This window comes from Brachycentrus maculatus, unplaced genomic scaffold (genome assembly GCF_059751285.1).
Source record: "Brachycentrus maculatus isolate JH-2025_06_01 unplaced genomic scaffold, ASM5975128v1 h1tg000201l, whole genome shotgun sequence".
NCBI classification, from domain to species: Eukaryota; Metazoa; Arthropoda; class Insecta; order Trichoptera; family Brachycentridae; genus Brachycentrus; species Brachycentrus maculatus.
The window spans coordinates 306,421-323,834 of NW_028280952.1; the positions used below are offsets into that span (position 1 = coordinate 306,421).

General features: G+C 33.9%; 2 long non-coding RNA genes across 3 annotated transcripts; both read right to left on the reverse strand.

Moving 5' to 3' along the window:
- Positions 1-1,149: 1,149 nt before the first annotated feature.
- Positions 1,150-10,060, reverse strand: LOC148307343 (uncharacterized). Of its 2 annotated transcripts, XR_015837866.1 has the most exons (5): positions 10,000-10,060; positions 8,298-8,396; positions 7,358-7,456; positions 3,973-4,080; positions 1,150-2,925 (listed from the first exon to the last, which is right to left on the reverse strand). It is a non-coding gene; the product is annotated as an uncharacterized LOC148307343 (long non-coding RNA). The 2 variants fall into 2 exon arrangements; XR_015837865.1 differs by lacking the exons at positions 1,150-2,925; positions 3,973-4,080 and having other exon boundaries at positions 7,173-7,456; positions 10,000-10,054.
- Positions 10,061-10,152: 92 nt separating this feature from the next.
- LOC148307344 (uncharacterized) lies at positions 10,153-15,848 on the reverse strand. The gene is made up of 4 exons (XR_015837867.1): positions 15,635-15,848; positions 12,980-13,043; positions 11,278-11,376; positions 10,153-10,436 (listed from the first exon to the last, which is right to left on the reverse strand). It is a non-coding gene; the product is annotated as an uncharacterized LOC148307344 (long non-coding RNA).
- Between the last annotated feature and the right edge of the window lie 1,566 nt (positions 15,849-17,414).

The following is a 17,414-nucleotide window of genomic DNA, read 5'->3' on the forward strand; positions in this document are numbered from 1 at the left end:
CTTTCTATGCCCACCGATGCATAAGACACACCGCGTTGGCGATGTTTGCTCCATCCTTAACTACAGGTAGATCCGAGATGAATCATCCCAAATATGACAGCCCAAATATGACAGCACATTAACCCTTCAACATTTGGAGTGAAGTACATAGTTAGCGGGACTAAGCGAGGTGTAGCAACGTCGGAATACGTTCTCTTTATAGTACTTGTAAGCGTATTTTCTTATAAAAGACAAAACTAATATGCTAAAAACTGCAATTTATTTTTTGCAGCATTTAGTTGTGATTATTGATTTTTTTGTATATTTTTTTAAAAATATAAGTATATCTTGTTGTTTACACATTTTTTTAATTTTTGATAATTTTTTTCCTATTAATCAGGTCACTATTTTTTCTTTTATAAATTAATATATTTTTTGCACCAATAAAGTTTATCTTGTTGAACAATAATGTGTTTCATTATGGTTTCAATACTTATGTTATGTGTACTGCTCTACTACAATACCGATACTAGCGGTATATTGCTTTATTGTGCCAATACTAACGTTATACTGCTCTATTACAATATCAAGGCTAGTGGTATATATTATTCTTCGATTCAATACACTAAGACCTCACTTTGCGTCGTAGATACGTTCCAAAATACCGAAGCGCAAAATTGAAACGCAAAGTGAATTGCTATTTTCCATTGGAAGTCATATAAAGATCAAAGATAGGTTACCATATTTTTCATTCAGTCCTTAAATGTTTAAAAAAATATATATTTACATAAAAAAAAAACAAAAGTAAAACTTTGAAACAACGCAAAGTGAAACGACGCAAAGCGAGGTCTGAGTGTATTTGCAATGATAAATTGCAATTTTGGGAGAATGCGTATTGTTTTTGGGAAAAATGTAGGTGATTTCTTGAAATTTTGTCAGTAGCGTCGAGTAGTAGAAGTCCTTCAACCTTCACCAAGTCCGTGATTTCCCGGAGCTACGCAGCGTGCAGCCGTATTAGGCCAGAGGCAAACCGTTGTACACAACAAGGAAAAGGACAAGGGATGAAAAAGTCATGGGGACAAAAGGGATTAGTCTTCTTCCAATCGTCACAAAGTGAAAACTTAACAATCTAGAAGTATAATCAAAGGATTTATTTATTAAAATATATTTTTCTTACAGCTTTTAAACAAACAAAAAATAGTGACTACTTTTTTTTCTTTTTTAACCTTCGATAACTAAACTATATTTGTAGATACATTGTAACTAAACATTCGTCTGGCAGACTACGCAATTAAAAACGTGAAAATTATCAAAAGTATTAAAAATGGTAACTGGTTACATGAGACTTTAGTTTGGTGTATTAGGAATGAATGTAAGAGACATTTAACAATACATCAGTATTCCGTAAACAAAGCCTGGCGGGTGCGGGGTGCAGGGAAGTAAGTGCACTTGACTTGCACCCAGAAGGGCGTCGTCGCGTGGACGAATGTTTAGTTAAATATGGTAAAATTACTAACAAATGCCTAAACTGACCTTAAAGATTATTTACTGTTCGTTAGTAGTATCCATTTTAAGACATGGTTTTAAATCTTGGGGCCATTCGACAAAAACAAATTTGAAAATGGTTAAAAATCTGCAATATTCTAAAATTAAAAAAATTGTACCCAGAGGCATATACATTATAAGGGATAAACCTTATAACTAACTAAAACTAACTAACTAACCATCACGCCGCTTCTCCGCAGGGGTAGGCAGAGAGAATAATATAAACGTTATGTTAAAGTAACATATAAAGTTACTTCCGGTACGTGGAATATTGGGGATAAGTATCGTCGTTGAACAAACTAGAAAAAAATATTCTAGTACACAACCATGATACACGATTTACCCACAACGAAGGTTTGATAGTCCCAAGAATTAACGTAAATATGGGAGTAGTAGTAGCCGACGGAGGTAAGAGATAAAAAAATGAAACAAAGGCAAAAATAAAGGAATGGGTAAATGATCAAGAGTTAATTCTATAAAAATTGTGAAATAGTCCTTAATTCCTTTTCTCTATTTTTTGTGTGTATATTTAGATTAAAAAGATAAAAACAATTAAAAAAAAACGTATGTAAAAAGAACTCCACCAACAAGACACACAGGGTGGCTTGGTGGGTCTCTGCAAAAAAAGTTCATTATGTTTTTGAATTTTTAAATGAATGTTTACAGTATATGTATGTATAAAGTTAACAAACATGATTTTAAAAAAAAATTTCAAAAATACTTGGAACGATCTGATCAATCAGAATCTAAAATCTGGCAGTGTCAAAAGTCTACGTAATCGGAGGGCATGTATGACTAGATGTATGTATGTGAAGGAGGCGAGGAGTGTATGTCAGGACAGAAGAGTGTGGCGTTCCATCCTCTCTGCCTACCCCTGTGGGGAAACGGCGTGATGGTAGTAGTAGTAGTAGTAAAAAAAAATAAAGAAAATAAAAAAAAATAAACTAACTATAACCATAAGGATAGATCTACAATCATCGTGGATGATCCCTTTTTTACTTGGTCCGTCTTCCAGCAGGGCTGTTAATATTTTAACTCCTTTATGGATAGATGTATAATAATTGTGGATGATCCCTTTTTTACTTGTTCCGTCTTCCAGCAGGGCTGTTAATATTTCCATGTCGGTGTATGCAGCATATGTAATAATATTTTCACCGAAATCATTGGTCAATTCAATATTACTTCCATGCTGTTTGAGACTTTTGATTAATAGTGCTTGTTTGGCTCTCACTGCCATCAATTCGTACCTTGAATATTGTGAAGAAAACTCCATCTTCACCGCATAATATAAAGCAGTACATCCTTTACCATCTTTCTCATCAATATTTGCTACATGCGGAATCAATAATGTAGCTATTTTAAATTGTTGGCACTCAACTGCTAAATGGAGTAAATTTTTACCTGCAAGTATAGAAATATAATAAAATCTGCTTAATTTAATATTTACAGGATCAAAATCAAAACGGGATTCAAATCACTAATTAGCATATTAAAAAAAAACACTCATTTTCCTTATATTTCCCGGCGCTGCAGCGCTGTTTCAAAGGCAATTTGTATTTTTTGTTAGCAAAAAACAAAAGCACATAAATGAATTGGTGATTTAATTGTTGGAGTGGATTTAAGTTTTGTACTGACATTTCTTGGTGGAACTGCATTTTATTACCCAGTTGCTGGTCAAATAAAATTCATGTGGAAAAAACTTTATAATTGTACTTTGAATAAAAATTCTATGTTAGAGTGGGAATCGTCGATATATTGACTTAGTGAAAGTATTGACTATAGTAAATATCAACTAAAATACTTTCATTTTGGTTTTTTCAGTTGTCTAAAATAACATTAAAAAACAAATTTTAAATGTAAAACAAAAAATTGTTAGAAATCACTAATAACTGAGATAAAAGTTTGAAATAATTTTGGAGAAACTGTAGTACATAATTGTTGTAGATATATACATTAGGGTCTCTTTTTATGAGATAGATATGTTCCACGGGAGAAAAAAAACTTGAAAGACATACAAAACTAGGGGATAAGTTCCATTATTTTTAAAAATCGCAAATAAAAATGTACCATAAATCGCATAAAAAAGTTTATAAAAAATCATAAAAATAAGAACAGAAGAGCTTTTTCCTTAATTAAATATCCACATATGGGAAATCTTCAATCCAAATTAAAGTGGTTTTTCTGTTATTTTTTTCCAATAAAGCATCTCTTGAATACGATGTAAGATTTGAGCTTTTGCCAGTGACACAATCACACTTTAACGGTTGTAACCTGCACTAGTCTGAACTTTAGATTTAGACTTGAACTACATACAAAAATAAGGGAATTCTATTATATTTGAAAGTCGAATAACTTCAAAATCGCATAAAAAATATCCGCATAAAAACAGACCCAAGTGTATATTTGCGACTGGGTGTTCCAAACTACTAAGGATTTTAACATTCCAACCTGTGACAGTAAAGGCCCCCCCCTTCTTCCGTGGTTCTCGGTTCCTGGTTTCATCTAGATAAGTAAAATTCCCCCAATTGGTCATCCACTCATCACGGATGCTGCAAACTGTCAGTCGAATTAGCGGGTTAATATCATAATTTGTCTGTTACAATTTTCATTACGATTTTGCATCCAAGATTCAAACCCATACATTCACTTGTCTTGGTCAATTAGGGCCCTTTTGATCAGAAACAGTCGAGGTGACAACTGACTAGTCAGCTCCGGCGCTATCTGCACAAAAGTGCACATGTGTTATTCCGACACACTCGCAGTTTTACTAATGCAAATTTTGATTAAACTTTGTTACCAGGACTTTTTGGGTAACTGTGCTATAAATACTGTAATTTAAACATAAATAATTCTAAAGTAAAATGTGTTTGATAGTTTGTAAACACTCTGTTCCATTGTTTCATCATGAAAATATTTCATGGAGTTTAGTTAACAGAACGTCTGCAACGTTATAAAAAATCAACAAACAAGTAAATGCAGCTCGCTTAGTGTCCCCCTCCTTTTTACGCTCTTCCATAACACTGCACCATCTGATGTTGAAAGAAATAGAGAGGGGTGCGTGGAAATAACAAATAAATATATATTTATTTTTTGTTATTATATTTGTATCATTTTATAGCATATTGTTTATTTACCTGGACATGTAAAACAAATATTTTTGAATAATATCACAGCAGCTTTACCCAAGTTACTTTTTGCAGAAACAAAATTGATTTAATGTGCTTTGTTTTTCTCGTTTCTTTAAGTATTTTTGTAACTTATTTTTTTTAAATATTACAACTAAAAAAGGTATGATATAAATGATCTTTTTATTCTAAAAATGTACATTTGTCACAACCCTGAAGAAATCCCTCCCTAACATACTGTCCAAAATGTATATGATCCTTTTATAAATCATGGCGTCAGATCAGACGGATCTAGTATTTCTAGCTCTAGTACCGAAAGCCGATATATCAGATTTTGGTAACAAAGTGATTTCTATAAGCGAAGAGATTATGTGAAACAAAAGTATAAATTGAGTCATGATTTTAATTTTTTAAATTTTTTCACTCATCACTCTTATTAGGCACATTTCAATACATGGTAGAGAAGAAAGTTTTACATATAGAGAAAAGGAGAAATAAAGCTACACGTTCATCAGAAGGGCATCAGCCCCGGGAGTGAAATAAAAGAGAGCGACGTGTACACAATACAGAGCGTTAGAATAAGGTAGTTTTGCGCATGTATGCGTTGCAGATGTACACATCAGACTCTATATATGAACATCTGAAATACCACGCGTTATGTATGTAATATTCATTGTGTTTTAACAAACCCAACAAATCAACAACAAAATTCGGAATTACTTATCTTGAAAATATTGAATCATGGACATATACATTTGTGATATTTTACTTCTCACAAATCATTAATTTAGCATTATGTACCATTTGAAGCACCAATCAATGACAATGTAAATACATAAACAGAATATTTTTATTCAAATTTCGATATTTTTGTATTTCTTTTGCGATGCTTTCTCTCTCCTGTCTCGCACATTGAATCCCTCTTATTATTTTTTTAAAGAAGTTTCACTTCGATCACATGTACGGTTTTGACAACAATGGTGACACCACTGAGCCAATAAATAAATAAAAATCCGTTCATCAAATCTAAGCCACCGTTAAAGTAATAAACAACTCAGATCTGGAATCTCAGCAAATCTGAACATTTTGTGTTGATAAACAGGATTCCGACACTCAATGGGTGTATATGAATGGATCAAAGGAAGCAGTCATCACGTTCGACCCACATCTAGCAGCAATCCTCAACCTCGAGGACTGACTGAGAAGAAATCATTTTGTTGGAGTAACTTTTCCACCAGTATAATTAGGCTTACCATACGTCCCGGTTTCAGACACGGGTCCCAGAGTCCCGGCCGGTTTCTAAAATAAGACAATCTCTAGATTGTCCCGGTTTGCACTGTCTATTTATCTATTCACACGGTGCATTTCTTACATAGAATTATGGGAAAACAGTTTTGGTAGCGCCGAAATTTTTACATAATTTTTACAACATCATGTACTTAAATGGGAAGAAATAGAGAGATCTGCAGAAGCTATAAACGAAATACACCAATCAGATGAACGACAGCAAATTAATACTGATGGTCTTTTTGATGAGCTGTCGCTCACAAAAACTTTTTTCGCATCAAAAGTTTAAAAATGGAGCAATACATTGATGCACCTAATATGAGTAAATTATACAATATATTTTGTGCCTACCAGAGACTTCAGCACCTTTGAAGTGTGTTTACTCAATAATGAATCACATTTGGTCGGATGACCGCGGCAGCATGCTGGAGTCTACTGTATGGGTGTTACTATACTCTTAATTAAATTTTGGCATTACATGCAGAGATTTATAAAAAAAAAATTACAGAATATTAAAAACAATTCACTCCAGCGAAAAGTACACTTGGCACAAAAACTAATTTCTTAACAGCAAATAAACAACTTTTGGCATTAGATTTATAGTGGAACCTCTATTAATGAGCAAAAAAAATCTACAAAAGTTATTCCTTTATCGAGCGATATTTCACATAACGAGTTACAGAGAAAGGACAAGTCCCTTTTTTCACGAAATTCACTTGTGTGCCGGGACTTCCGTGCCGGAACTCGAGGTGGATAACAACTATATATTGAAGACCTTGTGAAAGAGCACAGTCAAGCTGGCCAGCGAAGAGTTTATGGAGTTGCATCGTGATTCACAGCAACAAACTATGGAAGAGAGCATGTTAATGGAGAAGGTGGAAGTAGCAGAGCGACAATCCTCTAACACAATGAGAGAAATGCTGAAAGTATGAGAAAATGTTGCATCGTACATTCAGAAGCATCACCCTAATAAGGGGGTGGCTATTCGTGTTACAAATTTATTCAGTGATTACGCTGTGACACATTTACGCCAAATTTTGAAGCGTCGGCAGAAACAAATGTCTTTAGACAGTTTTATAGTTAAAAAGAATTTATTATTTGTCACAAATTCATTTTATCAACTAGTTTTTTTTAAAATTATTTTAATTGTACAAAATTAATAAACGTTAATAAAAAATAAACATTAAAAAAAAATACATAAACAAATGAATATTCTTTCGGCATGGAACACATTATCGTATCTTCCATTGATTTCTATTGGAAAAAATGTTTCGCTTAACGAGTAAGATGCTGGAACGAATTATGCTCGTTATAAGAGGTTCCACTGTATTCGTTTTTTGTCCCTACCTGTTATCTGTCCCGGTTTAGATCTTTATAATTATGGTAAGCCTAAGTATAAATATATATTTAAGATGTCTTACCGTCTTTTGGTGTTACATTTACATCAGCTCCTCCATCTATTAAACTCTTAACCGTGCCAAACTGTCTACTCTTCACAGCTATTTCAAGTGCTGTTCTTCCTGTAATTCACATTAACAAAAAAATTGGGACATGTTTAAAATTCAAACCTTAATGTTCGCTGTTAGGCTCACTCCAAATTTTTTTTTGACAACGAAAAAATCGCCATCAGAATAGCTCATACCAATAATTTCATCAATGACTTGTCCATCAAATTGTAGCAACCATTAAATTAGTTTAACAAAATTAGGATTGTTTGTTGTTTATTAGTAAAGAACTCTGAATCTCAGCGTATCTGAACATATAAGTGTTGATGAACAAGATTCACGGGACCCAGATTTGAACGGGATTCCGCCACTCAATCGGTGTTTTAAATGCTGTATGGAGAAATAAACACATGCTGAAAGGGAGTAAGGTGAGAATTTATAAGACTTGCGTAAGACCGATTATGACACAATGCACAGAAACAAGAGCCGACGCTGCGAGAACGAAAAGCCTTCTTAGAACATCCGAAATGAAGACTCTACGACCCATTGCAGGCCTAACACTTCGCGACAGAGTAAGAAACTCTGAAATAAGAAAAATCTGCGATGTTAAATATGTTGTGCGATGGGGACGAGAAAGAAGACATTTCTGGAGAAATCATGTTGGAAGAGCGAGTTCGGATCGAGTGGAGATAGCAGCGGAATGCGGCGAAAGAGGTAGCAGACCCCCAGCAAGACCACCCAAACGATGGAGAGATAGCTGGTCTTACACCTCCCAGAAGTGGACCGGAGAATGACAGACATAGTCCTATATAAAGAAGAAGTAGAATCGGTGTAAATGAATGGATCATAAAAAGCAGTCGTTGAAGTCATTCTAAAAAATTTTTTTACCAGTATAAATACAAATAAGATGTCTTACCGTCTTTTGTTCGAATATTCACATCAGCTCCTTTATCTATTAAAAACTTAACCATTTTGAAGTCTCTTTTTTCTATAGCTGTATGAAGTGCTGTACTTTCTGTAATTCATATTTAAGAAATAATTAAAATATTCATAAAATTCAAACCTCAATGTCCGTTGCTACACATGAGCAGGAACTTGGTGAGGTAAAAGATAAAATGTAGTTTTTGAAAAATATAATTATAATATATTACAAATATGTCATGTACTTTAACTTGATCTTGTAAATATGATTTATTTGAAAAAAAAAAATCATTTAATTTTTCATAATTTAAGTTTTCAGTAATTTAAACTTCAAAATTGATTGGTTTAAAAATGCCAGTCATAAAAAAAACAGTCTAGAGTAAAGTTATCTACAATATATAGTTATAATAAATTGAAAATAAGCTTACATAAACCATTAATACATATTATTCAAATTACACATCATTTTATATATATTATAATGCTACACATTGCATAAACCACTGAAATAACTTCATAATATGTACATATGTGAAAATGTGGTACATTTGGTATTCATGGGTAGAAATATTTTTCGAAATTGTTTAAATGATTTAAAATTCCAAATGACAAAACTATGACAATTTGCTTAGTAAAGCCATCTTATGTTATTCATAGCTTCGGTATTTACTTCGTGGTATGACAAGATTAAATTAAAAATTAAACACTGTTTCATACCGCTTAAGTATTATATTTTATTACAACTAGTTTCGGAAGCTACAGATGCTTTCATTTACATTAATATGAACATATATTTACACCTGTAGATGCAAGCATCGGTAGCTTCCGAAAATGATCGTCATAAAAAAACAATATTTAAGTGGTATAAAACTGATGTTTTATTTTTAATATAAAGCCATTAAAAATAATTTTAAAAATCCACGCGTCGCATGTTAGTGTGCAGACTTGCTATCCCACTATTTCGTTTAAAATTGATCATGGTGATGATGTTAGCTGCATCATTAAGGTGTTTTTGTTTCTTATGTTTGTTGGGGTGCCACATATGAAGTCTTTCTGCGTCGAAGTAAAGGCGTGTGATAGGGTGCACACTTGTTGGGGTTGCTTTACTGTAATAAAATGTAGGTGAAAAATAGTAGTGGGAAATACGATGACTGAATGTTTTCTGCAAATGCTTTGACACGACTCTAAGTCTGTCTGCCGCGCCGGTCCGGGACTATCCCGGGGGCGTCCAAGTATCAGCCATTGTCAAGTCGGCTAACTAACCATCGTGCTGCTTTACCGCAGCGGCAGGCACTCTTCTACAATCACGAAACTCCTCATACATACCCACCGATTATTCTAACGTCTGACCTGACTCGGTGATGGTTTCACGAATTTTTAGTTATTTAGATTGTCAGTGACAGGGACCTTGAAAGCTATTGAGCTATTGCTATGAATTCGTAGCAAATTTGGGACACAATATTTTTCATGATTTTTGGTATTTAGTTCCTAAAATTTAGCTTGGCAATCTGACAGGAAGTCTGGAACTTCCGCACCGGATTCAGGAATGTGGCAGGAACCTTTCAATGTCTCACTATTTGAGATATTTTCAAGAAATGTAACAAAGGATGACTATTTTTGTTTCCGAGATATCTGTGAAAACCTCCATGGATGATGATTGAAATAATAGCACATCTGATGCCTAGTAATCATATTACCATTTATATATTTTGCATAGCGTTTGCCTTTCTGATCATCTTCTGAATTACGTTTAGGCTCGTTACTTAAAAATTAATAAACGTTAATAAAAAATAAACATTAAAAAAAAATACATAAACAAATGAATATTCTTTCGGCATGGAACACATTATCGTATCTTCCATTGATTTCTATTGGAAAAAATGTTTCGCTTAACGAGTAAGATGCTGGAACGAATTATGCTCGTTATAAGAGGTTCCACTGTATTCGTTTTTTGTCCCTACCTGTTATCTGTCCCGGTTTAGATCTTTATAATTATGGTAAGCCTAAGTATAAATATATATTTAAGATGTCTTACCGTCTTTTGGTGTTACATTTACATCAGCTCCTCCATCTATTAAACTCTTAACCGTGCCAAACTGTCTACTCTTCACAGCTATTTCAAGTGCTGTTCTTCCTGTAATTCACATTAACAAAAAAATTGGGACATGTTTAAAATTCAAACCTTAATGTTCGCTGTTAGGCTCACTCCAAATTTTTTTTTGACAACGAAAAAATCGCCATCAGAATAGCTCATACCAATAATTTCATCAATGACTTGTCCATCAAATTGTAGCAACCATTAAATTAGTTTAACAAAATTAGGATTGTTTGTTGTTTATTAGTAAAGAACTCTGAATCTCAGCGTATCTGAACATATAAGTGTTGATGAACAAGATTCACGGGACCCAGATTTGAACGGGATTCCGCCACTCAATCGGTGTTTTAAATGCTGTATGGAGAAATAAACACATGCTGAAAGGGAGTAAGGTGAGAATTTATAAGACTTGCGTAAGACCGATTATGACACAATGCACAGAAACAAGAGCCGACGCTGCGAGAACGAAAAGCCTTCTTAGAACATCCGAAATGAAGACTCTACGACCCATTGCAGGCCTAACACTTCGCGACAGAGTAAGAAACTCTGAAATAAGAAAAATCTGCGATGTTAAATATGTTGTGCGATGGGGACGAGAAAGAAGACATTTCTGGAGAAATCATGTTGGAAGAGCGAGTTCGGATCGAGTGGAGATAGCAGCGGAATGCGGCGAAAGAGGTAGCAGACCCCCAGCAAGACCACCCAAACGATGGAGAGATAGCTGGTCTTACACCTCCCAGAAGTGGACCGGAGAATGACAGACATAGTCCTATATAAAGAAGAAGTAGAATCGGTGTAAATGAATGGATCATAAAAAGCAGTCGTTGAAGTCATTCTAAAAAATTTTTTTACCAGTATAAATACAAATAAGATGTCTTACCGTCTTTTGTTCGAATATTCACATCAGCTCCTTTATCTATTAAAAACTTAACCATTTTGAAGTCTCTTTTTTCTATAGCTGTATGAAGTGCTGTACTTTCTGTAATTCATATTTAAGAAATAATTAAAATATTCATAAAATTCAAACCTCAATGTCCGTTGCTACACATGAGCAGGAACTTGGTGAGGTAAAAGATAAAATGTAGTTTTTGAAAAATATAATTATAATATATTACAAATATGTCATGTACTTTAACTTGATCTTGTAAATATGATTTATTTGAAAAAAAAAAATCATTTAATTTTTCATAATTTAAGTTTTCAGTAATTTAAACTTCAAAATTGATTGGTTTAAAAATGCCAGTCATAAAAAAAACAGTCTAGAGTAAAGTTATCTACAATATATAGTTATAATAAATTGAAAATAAGCTTACATAAACCATTAATACATATTATTCAAATTACACATCATTTTATATATATTATAATGCTACACATTGCATAAACCACTGAAATAACTTCATAATATGTACATATGTGAAAATGTGGTACATTTGGTATTCATGGGTAGAAATATTTTTCGAAATTGTTTAAATGATTTAAAATTCCAAATGACAAAACTATGACAATTTGCTTAGTAAAGCCATCTTATGTTATTCATAGCTTCGGTATTTACTTCGTGGTATGACAAGATTAAATTAAAAATTAAACACTGTTTCATACCGCTTAAGTATTATATTTTATTACAACTAGTTTCGGAAGCTACAGATGCTTTCATTTACATTAATATGAACATATATTTACACCTGTAGATGCAAGCATCGGTAGCTTCCGAAAATGATCGTCATAAAAAAACAATATTTAAGTGGTATAAAACTGATGTTTTATTTTTAATATAAAGCCATTAAAAATAATTTTAAAAATCCACGCGTCGCATGTTAGTGTGCAGACTTGCTATCCCACTATTTCGTTTAAAATTGATCATGGTGATGATGTTAGCTGCATCATTAAGGTGTTTTTGTTTCTTATGTTTGTTGGGGTGCCACATATGAAGTCTTTCTGCGTCGAAGTAAAGGCGTGTGATAGGGTGCACACTTGTTGGGGTTGCTTTACTGTAATAAAATGTAGGTGAAAAATAGTAGTGGGAAATACGATGACTGAATGTTTTCTGCAAATGCTTTGACACGACTCTAAGTCTGTCTGCCGCGCCGGTCCGGGACTATCCCGGGGGCGTCCAAGTATCAGCCATTGTCAAGTCGGCTAACTAACCATCGTGCTGCTTTACCGCAGCGGCAGGCACTCTTCTACAATCACGAAACTCCTCATACATACCCACCGATTATTCTAACGTCTGACCTGACTCGGTGATGGTTTCACGAATTTTTAGTTATTTAGATTGTCAGTGACAGGGACCTTGAAAGCTATTGAGCTATTGCTATGAATTCGTAGCAAATTTGGGACACAATATTTTTCATGATTTTTGGTATTTAGTTCCTAAAATTTAGCTTGGCAATCTGACAGGAAGTCTGGAACTTCCGCACCGGATTCAGGAATGTGGCAGGAACCTTTCAATGTCTCACTATTTGAGATATTTTCAAGAAATGTAACAAAGGATGACTATTTTTGTTTCCGAGATATCTGTGAAAACCTCCATGGATGATGATTGAAATAATAGCACATCTGATGCCTAGTAATCATATTACCATTTATATATTTTGCATAGCGTTTGCCTTTCTGATCATCTTCTGAATTACGTTTAGGCTCCATCTGGAAACATGTTAAAAAAATTACCATCCCATCTAGCAAGAACCACATATCATAATCACTTATTGTATGTTTTCATCAGCAGGTTTCAAGAAGATCTTTGCTGTACTGGATGAAAATGAGATGACCAGCCCCAAAAAAGGATATTTTATATATTACGGGTAATTGGCCGAAAAAAATTTATTTAATAACTTTTAGCGATTTCAATTTATCATTACCTACAAAATTATTTTTAATTATTTATGTATACTAAAGCTAGAGCCAATTACAATGAACAGACATACTTAATAGAAACAAAAAATATACACAAGACACAAACCAAAGTTTATATCAGGAGTGAGAGGACACTTTTCATTCCTGAAAGCCGTATCAGAGTAGAAGCCGCATGCCACAGATTAATTATAAATTAACAAGACAAAACATACTAATTTATTATTAGATTAAAACCAATATTTTTAGCTTTTCCACTTTTTTATTTGACCAGCGACCGGGTTTCGTCGTTACCGACATCATCAGACTGGTGAGAGGCTATACAAATTGTTATGTTATATATAAAAGAAGGCAGGAGTTGATAACCATGATTTGATATAATTTTATGAGAAATTAATTTAATTTGAGTGAATTTAAGTATTGTATGATATTTAAAATATTTTTTATAAAGGTTTTTTTTGTATTGAAAGCACGATTTTATATAAAGTTATAATAGATTTGCATTTTTTGTAAATGAATTTAAATTATGTAACGAGGTATCAGGAAATGCTGGTTGACGGCTCCTTCCACTAAGCTGTGGTTGTCCGGGGGGAGTCCGAAGTTCTCTGAAATGTAAATTTCCCGGCAGTCATTTCTTATCGACAAGACATTAAGGCATCTATTGTTTCTTTTCTAATGGGTAAAGTAAGGGAGAATGAATGTGTGTTACTTGATCATTTAATATGTATTTATTATGACAATTTTTTTTTTAATCTATTTATTTCCAAAATTTCGAGCCTATCTAATTTTTTACCTTTACTACATTTGTGTAAGATTTTTACATTAACATTTTTATCGAAATCATGATTTGACTCTATCAAGTGGTTTGCAAAAGTGGAGTTTTCTTTTTTATTTCTCCAACTTGTTCGTTTATGGACATGTTCGTTTATTCTTATTTTAAACGATCGTCCTGTTTGCCCCACGTATTCAGCACTGCATTTCAGGACGATCGTTTAAAATAAGAATAAACGAACATGTCCAAAGTTGGAGAAATAAAAAAGAAAACTCCACTTTTGCAAACCACTTGATAGAGTCAAATCATGATTTCGATAAAAATGTTAATGTAAAAATCTTACACATTTGTGTAAGATTTTTACATTAACATTTTTATCGAAATCATGATTTGACTCTATCAAGTGGTTTGCAAAAGTGGAGTATTTTAAAAGTGGAGTGGAACATTTGTAGTAAAGGTAAAAAATTAGATAGGCTCGAAATTTTGGAAATAAATAGATTAAAAAAAAAATTGTCATAATAAATACATATTAAATGATCAAGTAACACACATTCATTCTCCCTTACTTTACCCATTAGAAAAGAAACAATAGATGCCTTAATGTCTTGTCGATAAGAAATGACTGCCGGGAAATTTACATTTCAGAGAACTTCGGACTCCCCCCGGACAACCACAGCTTAGTGGAAGGAGCCGTCAACCAGCATTTCCTGATACCTCGTTACATAATTTAAATTCATTTACAAAAAATGCAAATCTATTATAACTTTATATAAAATCGTGCTTTCAATACAAAAAAAACCTTTATAAAAAATATTTTAAATATCATACAATACTTAAATTCACTCAAATTAAATTAATTTCTCATAAAATTATATCAAATCATGGTTATCAACTCCTGCCTTCTTTTATATATAACATAACAATTTGTATAGCCTCTCACCAGTCTGATGATGTCGGTAACGACGAAACCCGGTCGCTGGTCAAATAAAAAAGTGGAAAAGCTAAAAATATTGGTTTTAATCTAATAATAAATTAAAAATGCAATTCCATCACGAAGTGTCAGTGGATAATATAAATCTATTAGACAAAACATACCTAATGTACGTAGATCATGTCGCGTTACACGTCACTCAGGACTCGCTAAAATCTAGAAATCTTTTGTATGCCTCAGTAGTGTAATGGTAAGCGCGTTTGACTACCTGAAGTCTAGGGTTCAATGCTTAGGGTGGTTAAAATAAACAAAAATGATTTTTTACACTGATTAATATCACCCTGGACTTGGGCCACCTCGGGCGCAGGACTGAACACCATTTCTTATCGTAATTACGATAATTAACAATCAGGATAACACTGTCTATGCGACGCAGTAGCCTATACACCACTGGGTGTGGGTAATGTTCAGAAGTGATGGACCACTTGGGACGGTTTTACAAGCGTGTTAACGTGAGAACGACGCAACTAAACTCACCAACCGACAATTGGAAACAGCCAAATTGCATTTTTTTTAAATTGACTATCGAAAATGTTTAAATTGTTAAGACTCTATCAATAAAATACAAAAATGCTGGCAAGAAAAGCAAGTAAACCATTGTATTTCAAATTATCTACTTACGATATCTTGTTGAATGCAAAGCTGATTGAAATCTTCCTGTTTTACTTAATAAATTTGTTCTCGATTCAGACGAACAAGGTTTTCCACCAAAAGTTATCTGCTGAAAATTCTTAATATCGCGACCCGGCGCCGGCCTTCCGGAAGATGCGAATTGGAGTAGGAGAACAAAGACTACATAACTTAGGACAACGAAGCAATGGACTGCGTTTCGTTTGTCGCACGATAACCAAAGACTTACTAATTTATATAACGATCAATCAAGTTGCCAAAGCTGATACATCTCCATACAATGACATACAAAATTGACATTTAACCCTTTGGACGCGTAAATCGACTAATGTCGCGCGATTTTTTTTTCTCCTTTGGACGCATAAAAATGCTTTTACAAGCCATGGACTAAAGTAAACAAATAAAAGGAAATTTATAGAATACTTTATTTTTTATGGAAAATTTGCTTTTTTCAAATGAACTTTTACGCGTTCAAATGGTTAAGATGCGACTAGACGATCGCGCACTTTTCATAGCATTAAAAAAAAGATAATTTTCGATACTAAAAATTATGCCCACAGTTCAGATATTCCCATCAGAACTTACTTACGTGTCAGTAAAAGATGTTAGAATAAGTGGATAAACTCGACCCGAAGCAAAGGTACTTATGAAGTACGAAGTAAAGTGAGGCTAATTGTTTTGTGAACTTTGCTAACGAAAAGATCAAAGGAAAATAATGGCAACCCAAATTAACTTACTTTCCTAGATAAGTAAACAATAGCGCTTGTCGCTCAGGCATAAACCGATTTCCTAAACATAGAATCTGATTAGTGAAATAATTTAATAAGTGAATAATAGTCCCTTTTATACACTAATAAAATTCTTAGTAATTTAAATTTGGTGAAGACCAAACGCCTGCACGGCTCCTGTTCTCTTATACGGCTGTGAAACATGCCACCTTACAAGGGCCCAGAGCAGCCTTGTACTTAGCTTCGATAATAAGTGTCTGCGAAGAATTTTAGTCGTGCGGTGATTCGACTTTGTGAGGGATGTAGAGATAAGGGGTAGGACGAAGCAAATCTTGGTCACAAATGTCGTCAAGAAAAGGCGATTCAGTTGTCTTGGCCATGTACTCCGCGTGCCTCCCGCGAGCCGCCATCAAGCTTGCCTCTTTTACAAGGCATCAGGTTCGCGCCGCCCAGGACGACCACTGCTGACAATTCGTCCGAACTTCGGGACGCGGACCGGACTTGGGATGATGCAAAGTATTAAATTATCATCATCATCTAATTAATGAACGCATTTATGTCACTAAGATCTTGAATACGTCCCGTGACGCAACGCGCTGTGTGTAAATCGGGAACTAACGACAGTGAATTGAATTCACTTTTGTAGATTTGCTAGATCATTTCACAGCTTCGATCTCCTCGAGCTTCTATACCTACATTAGGTTTGAAAGATATTAAGATATTTATTCTTATTTCTTTTAAAATGATCTCATTGACATTTTGTTGATAACTTAATAATTTTGTTGTCGTTCACTGTTTTCTCCTTGCAATCACCACTTTTGTGCGTTGCACACTGCTACGGTGCGTTGGCACCGTAGCAGTGTTACCGTTGTCGTTCGTGACGGCAAGAATTTCAGTCTTGCGTTCAGGTTGAGAGGGATTTAATATTTGATTAAAAATCGCTTATATTCATTTTGACCCCCTTCCCCCGATAATCGAGCTCAGGACCCCCAGCACGTTAGTCAAACGCGTTAACCGTTACACTACATAGACACAAGCTCTAC